We start from the raw sequence: 7,251 nt of genomic DNA, 5'->3' as shown, positions 1-7,251 counted from the left end.
ATTGTCATAAAAAGTGTTTGGGGACCTGGGTCCTGCCCCAGGGGACATGGATCAATGCAAAAAAAGTTTTAAAAACGGCCGTTTTTTCAGGAGCAGTGATTTTAATAATGCTTAAAGTCAATCAATAAAAGTGTAATATCCCTTTAAATTTCGTACCTGGGGGGTGTCTATAGTGTGCCTGTAAAGGGGCGCATGTTTCCTGTGTTTAGAACAGTCTGACAGCAAAATGACATTTTGAAGGAAAAAACTCATTTAAAACTACCCGCGGCTATTGCATTGCCGACAATACACATAGAAGTTCATTGATAAAAACGGCATGGGAATTCCCCAAAGGGGAACCCCGAACCAAAATTAAAAAAAAAAAAATGACGTGGGAGTCCCCCTAAATTCCATACCAGGCCCTTCAGGTCTGGTATGGATATTAAGGGGAACCCCGGCCAAAATTAAAAAAAAAAATGACGTGGGGTTCCCCCTAAATTCCATACCAGGTCTGGTATGGATTTTAAGGGGAACCCCGCGCCAAAAATCCATACCAGACCCTTATCCGAGCACGCAACCTGGCAGGCCGCAGGAAAAGAGGGGGGGACGAGAGTGCGGCCCCCCCTCCCTCCTGAACCGTACCAGGCCACATGCCCTCAACATTGGGAGGGTGCTTTGGGGTAGCCCCCCAAAACACCTTGTCCCCATGTTGATGAGGACAAGGGCCTCATCCCCACAACCCTGGCCGGTGGTTGTGGGGGTCTGTGGGCGGGGGGCTTATCGGAATCTGGAAGCCCCCTTTAACAAGGTGACCCCCAGATCCCGCCCCCCCCCTGTGTGAAATGGTAAGGGGGTACATAAGTACCCCTACCATTTCACGAAAAAAGTGTCAAAAATGTTAAAAATGACAAGAGACAGTTTTTGACAATTCCTTTATTTAAATGCTTCTTCTTTCTTCTATCTTCCTTCATCTTCTGGTTCTTCTGGTTCTTCTGGCTCTTCTGGCTCTTCCTCCGGCGTTCTCGTCCAGCATCTCCTCCGCGGCGTCTTCTATCTTCTTCTCCTCGGGCCGCTCCGCACCCATGGCATAGGGGGGAGGCTCCCGCTCTTCTCTTCTTCTTTTCTTCTCTTCTGTTCTTCTTCATTTTCTTCTCCGGGCCGCTCCGCAATCCATGCTGGCATGGAGGAAGGCTCCCGCTGTGTGACGGCGCTCCTCGTCTGACAGTTCTTAAATAACGGGAGGCGGGGCCACCCGGTGACCCCGCCCCCCTCTGACGCACGGTGACTTGACGGGACTTCCCTGTGGCATTCCCCGTGACGTCACAGGGAAGTCCCGTCAAGTCACCGTGCGTCAGAGGGGGGCGGGGTCACCGGGTGGCCCCGCCCCCCGTTATTTAAGAACTGTCAGACGAGGAGCGCCGTCACACAGCGGGAGCCTCCCTCCATGCCAGCATGGATTGCGGAGCGGCCCGGAGAAGAAAATGAAGAAGAGAAGAAAAGAAGAAGAGAAGAGCGGGAGCCTCCCCCCCCATGCCATGGGTGCGGAGCGGCCCGAGGAGAAGAAGATAGAAGACGCCGCGGAGGAGATGCTGGACGAGAACGCCGGAGGAAGAACCAGAAGAGCCAGAAGAACCAGAAGAACCAGAAGATGAAGGAAGATAGAAGAAAGAAGAAGCATTTAAATAAAGGAATTGTCAAAAACTGTCTCTTGTCATTTTTAACATTTTTGACACTTTTTTCGTGAAATGGTAGGGGTACTTATGTACCCCCTTACCATTTCACACAGGGGGGGGCCGGGATCTGGGGGTCACCTTGTTAAAGGGGGCTTCCAGATTCCGATAAGCCCCCCGCCCGCAGACCCCCACAACCACCGGCCAGGGTTGTGGGGATGAGGCCCTTGTCCTCATCAACATGGGGACAAGGTGTTTTGGGGGGCTACCCCAAAGCACCCTCCCAATGTTGAGGGCATGTGGCCTGGTACGGTTCAGGAGGGAGGGGGGGCCGCACTCTCGTCCCCCCCTCTTTTCCTGCGGCCTGCCAGGTTGCGTGCTCGGATAAGGGTCTGGTATGGATTTTTGGGGGGACCCCACGCCGTTTTTTTTTTTTTTTTTTGGCGCGGGGTTCCCCTTAAAATCCATACCAGACCTGAAGGGTCTGGTATGGAATTTAGGGGGAACCCCACGTCATTTTTTTTTTTTTTAATTTTGGCCGGGGTTCCCCTTAATATCCATACCAGACCTGAAGGGCCTGGTATGGAATTTAGGAGGACTCCCACGTCATATTTTTTTTTAAATTTTGGTTCGGGGTTCCCCTTTGGGGAATTCCCATGCCGTTTTTATCAATGAACTTCTATGTGTATTGTCGGCAATGCAATAGCCGCGGGTAGTTTTAAATGAGTTTTTTCCTTCAAAATGTCATTTTGCTGTCAGACTGTTCTAAACACAGGAAACATGCGCCCCTTTACAGGCATACTATAGACACCCCCCAGGTACGAAATTTAAAGGGATATTACACTTTTATTGTTTGACTTTAAGCATTATTAAAATCACTGCTCCTGAAAAAACGGCCGTTTTTAAAACTTTTTTTTGCATTGATCCATGTCCCCTGGGGCAGGACCCGGGTCCCCAAACACTTTTTATGACAATAACTTGCATATAAGCCTTTAAAATTAGCACTTTTGATTATTCATGTTCGTGTCCCATAGACTTTAACGGTGTTCGCATGTTCGAACGAACTTTTTTCCTGTTCGCATGTTCTGGTGCGAACCGAACAGGGGGGTGTTCGGCTCATCCCTACTTACGAGCAATGGTGCTCTGACTCCACGAACCAGAGGGGGGGAATCTCTCTAATTTATGCAGCACTTCAATCGAACTTGGAAAAACCATCTTATGCACGGGCCTGGGAAGAGGACACGGGCTGCTCCTGGAACGCATCTGATTGGTTTAGAGCTTCCCTACGCTCAACCAAAGGTATATGCAATGTATCCTTAATGGAAGCTAGTTTAAAAGTAATGAATAGATGGTACTATGTTCCCTCCAGACTGGCAATAATTTACTCGGGAACATCCCCGATCTGCTTTAGAGGATGTGAGCTAGAAGGCTCTATGTTTCATATATGGTGGACTTGCCCACGCATCAGATCCTTCTGGAAGAGAATTTTCCGCACCATTAGTACATTGACGGGTGAAATAATCGCCCCCAGTCCGACGATAGCACTGCTTAATCAACACATTCCTAATCTGACTAAACGTCTACAAGCCCTTTCCTTCTTCATACTTGTGGGAGCCAAGATTACCTTGGCAAAAGCCTGGAGGAAGCCTTCGGTCTCCTTCCAGGCTTGCAAAAGGAAAATCTCTTGGATAATGGCACAAGAGCTGATAGTGGCAAAACTTACTGATAAGATTGAGAGGTTTCACACTACTTGGGAACCATGGGCCACGCATTGTGGTATCTCAATCCTGCCTGGTGTGGAGAATACATCTCGGAACCTCTCCCCTCCTCTCTGAACTCTACTTCTCTAACCTTACCCTCATTTTCTCACGTTTCTCCTCTTCTCTATCGGGACACTCTGCCCGTTCCTCATCAGACGAACAGTCTTCTGTGTACAAGCACTTCTGAAGTATTTGGTCTTTTCTTTTTTGTTTAACGTATTTTGATTTTTTCTAAGCAGGGAATGGATGGTCGGGTTGGAGTTCTACCCCCCAGGGAGATCCGTCTCCTATATTACAGTGAGTTGGTACATAGATTTCTTACCCCAGGGGTCGCCCCAGTTGTCCCCACAGTAAGAGCTCATTGGGGTGGGGCTTCTGGAAACCCAGGGGAGAAAGAGCGGTCACAGCACCGGATAGTATTAGGCTAGTATCTTCTTGGATCACCTTCTGGGTGGGTAGCCTCCCGACCGTACCGTCCCCCTATTGGTTTGTCACTGCTGATTGACTCACACCTTACTGTTCAAAACAAAGGTTGGCAAATTTGGTACCACCACAATTTATAGGTGCTTTATGTTCTGTATAGACATGGCAATAACGGTTACAGGATACTTTCTATGCCAATTTTCTATGTATATGAAAATTTCTTTTCTTACATTGTATGCTACTGATCTTCAATAAACCTTTTGAAAATCAAAAAAAAAAAAAAAAAATATTTTACCCAGGCCGGTCGGTTGGGGCGATCTAGTTAGGCTCCCGAAACCCTAAACTTTACGTTAGACATTAGGCTAGACTATTGAAAATGTTAATCTATGGGTGTTTGGGGAGGACCCTCCAGGCACAGTATGTTCCCTTTAGGAGTTCCGGAGGAGCCTCACCAGGTTGCTGGATGCTAAATCCTTTTAGCCGGAGTTTGTTACAGTAAAGATGGAGCTGATCCAGAAGCTATTGACCCTGCCTTTCCAAAATAGTTATTATTTCTGACATGCATTTGGGTTATAACATTGCCTTAACAGATATACTTTTAATTCATATTTTCTTGTAATGTACAAATAAAATAAACATTTTTTGAAAGAAAAAAAAAATATATATATATTTTACCTGATCCATTAACACCTAGGACCTATGGTACACACCATTGGCTCCTCTCCTGTCTTAGAATTCACCTTTACTTTGCTAACATATTGTTTTTTCCTGAGATCGGGTGAAGTTTCTTTTTGTTAATTTGTTTTCTTATTCATGGACTGGGGGTGACGCAAACAGGTATCAATCAATGGCTGGTTGGTGGTTTTCTGATAAGCAAGTTCAGCCTCTGGCTGTCAGCTTCAATTAAAAAGAAAATGGAGACAAGATTATCGATGGATAAACATCATGATCCATCACAGTGTATGCATAGTTTAGCTGCTTCTTCTAGCTAAATATCCTTGCACTGTATGTCATACTACATATGCAACTTTTAATGTGATGATTTGCATTTGTATGTCTATATTTTTCTAATTAAAGTTATTAATAAAATACACCAAAAAAAGAATACACAAGGTTTACATATACGTCCCTTTTTAGTAATGTGTTTCTTCCGTTTTCAGTTCTATTAAAAATCACGTAACAAGCAACAAACTGGTGCAGCATGGTGGCTTAGTGGTCAGCACTTCTGCCTGGTAGCACTAGAGTCATACAAATTCCAACCACAACATTTTTTGTATGGAGTTTGCATGTTCTCCCTGTGTCTACATGTTTTTTTTTTTCTGGATACTCTGGTTTCTTCCCAAACTCCAAAGACACGCTGGAATGTGATTTGGCTCCTGTCTAATTTGAATGTGGTATGTGTATGTATGAATGTGAGTTAGGGACCTATACATAAAGCGCTGAGTGTATGGTCATCACTATATAAATACTTTTTTTTAAGATATATTGTTTTTTGGATTTTCTTGAAAAAGAATAATAGACATAAGGGTTGATTTACTAAAGGCAAATAGACTGTGCACTTTGCAAAGTGCAGTAGCACTCTGCAAGTGCAGTTGCTCCAGAGCTTAGTAAATAAGGTAAAGCTTCACTTTGCAAAGAATACCCAATCACATGTGTAGCGCTGGTAGATTTCTAATTTACCGCTTATATGTAAATTTAGTGGGTCATCTGTTCTGTACATAGCTCAAAATTTAATCTATGGCTAAATTAGCCTCTGTTCCAGCATTGCCTGTGTTGCGTGCAGTTCCACATTGTTTCCTGTAGGTGTCGTTGTCACCATAGGTCGGTGTTGAAAAGCAACAAGCTAAAGTATATTGAGTGCTCTTCTTTCTCAGGGGTAACTCGGCAGAGGTGGTCCACTGCTATGCATTCTGGGAGAAAGTACTTAAGGGGCAGACGCCATTTTTCTTGGTCTTTCACCTGCTGGCCCTCCTGGCCTAAAAGGTATGTGACAGGGAGTTCTACCTCATGGCCCTCCAGGCTGGAGGGCTGCGACTCTGCAGCCGTGCAAGTAGGCCCAGAAGTCTGTCTGGGGCCTACAACTGCTGGGATGGTCCTGTGCTGTTTGTCCTGCGGGAAGAAGCCGAACAATTGAGAAGACCCAGGGGAGGACCCATCTTGGAAGGGACCATGCGGAAAGCTGGTCTTGAGAGGGGCCTGGTGACTCGATTGGAGGACACATCTTATATCTAACCTACCACACAAGTACTGCCGAGTCGGCTTCAAAGGTTCTGGTACTGTGTTGCTGTTCATCTAAAACTACTATGTCCTGTGGCAGAGGACTGTGCAGTTACATCGCTTTTCTAAAGTCTGTGGCAGAGACTTTTCTTTTTGTTCGTCTTACACTCCGGCTGCTAGGTCATTGAGAGAGACCTATCCGGGTGGAAAAAGATTAAACCCTGGATTGAAGATACTTTCGTCCTCGAGAATTTAAGTCCTCAGAGATCTTAAGAAAAAGGTATTTGAACTTTCCTGCAACTCTTCTTCTACCTCTTTCCTGCTACTTCTTCAAGTTATTCCCTATTAAAGCATTGAAAAAGTACTAAGTGACTGGTGCCTACATTGTCGGATACAAAGCTCAACATGGACTCTAAGTTCTAGTATTGGTGAAACTACGGGTAAGGAGGTGACGGTAACAGCCCGATAAAAATCAGCAGCTCCTTCGGGGCTTAGTGCTACACATAAGTAAAAAAGTAAGTAAAAAAAAAGAAAAAAAAACATTTTTGCTTGCACATGATTGGATGATGGAAATCAACAGAGCTTCTGTTTGTTTACTAAGCTAAGGAGCAGCAACTACTCCTGGTCTGGTCAACCAAGGTGGAAGGAGCCCTCCTTATCCTCCCCAAACGGTGCCTTCAAATTTGGGGTGATTGTCCCTTTAAAACGCCAATCTCATATGCGTATTGTGACATGGGGGACCATTAGCTCTTGTGGTAGATGCATTTGTCAGTGATTCAAGCCAGTCAGGAACTATATTTTAGGTCATGGTAGCCCATTTTTATTAAAAAGGCAAAAAAAAGTCCGTAACATAAAGGTTTCCCCTGCAGGGGTTCTTCTCCACCAAATACACACAACGGAAAATGCTAGCCTACCTGGCTCTCTGTAGCAGTACTTTTGCTCTTTATCCTGTTCACACAGACCACATGATTCTTCAATCTGGACGGCTTCACTTTAGTGCCCACAACTCTGCTCAGGCCTTAGTCCTCAGGCCGTTTATGGCCTCTTGCAGTCACACATGTTCTGCTGCCTCCTACAGCCCCTCTGGCTCCTGGAGACCTCCTGTCTCTCTTGGTGTGGAACAGTCTCCAACTGGGAGCTATGAGGTCTTCCCATACCCTCATTATAAGGGCTCACCTGAGCACACACCCTGCTGGTCATCT

The sequence above is a fragment of the Aquarana catesbeiana genome, linkage group LG03 (assembly GCF_042186555.1).
Source record: "Aquarana catesbeiana isolate 2022-GZ linkage group LG03, ASM4218655v1, whole genome shotgun sequence".
Taxonomy (NCBI): Eukaryota; Metazoa; Chordata; class Amphibia; order Anura; family Ranidae; genus Aquarana; species Aquarana catesbeiana.
Note: the sequence above shows the minus strand (reverse complement) of the source record.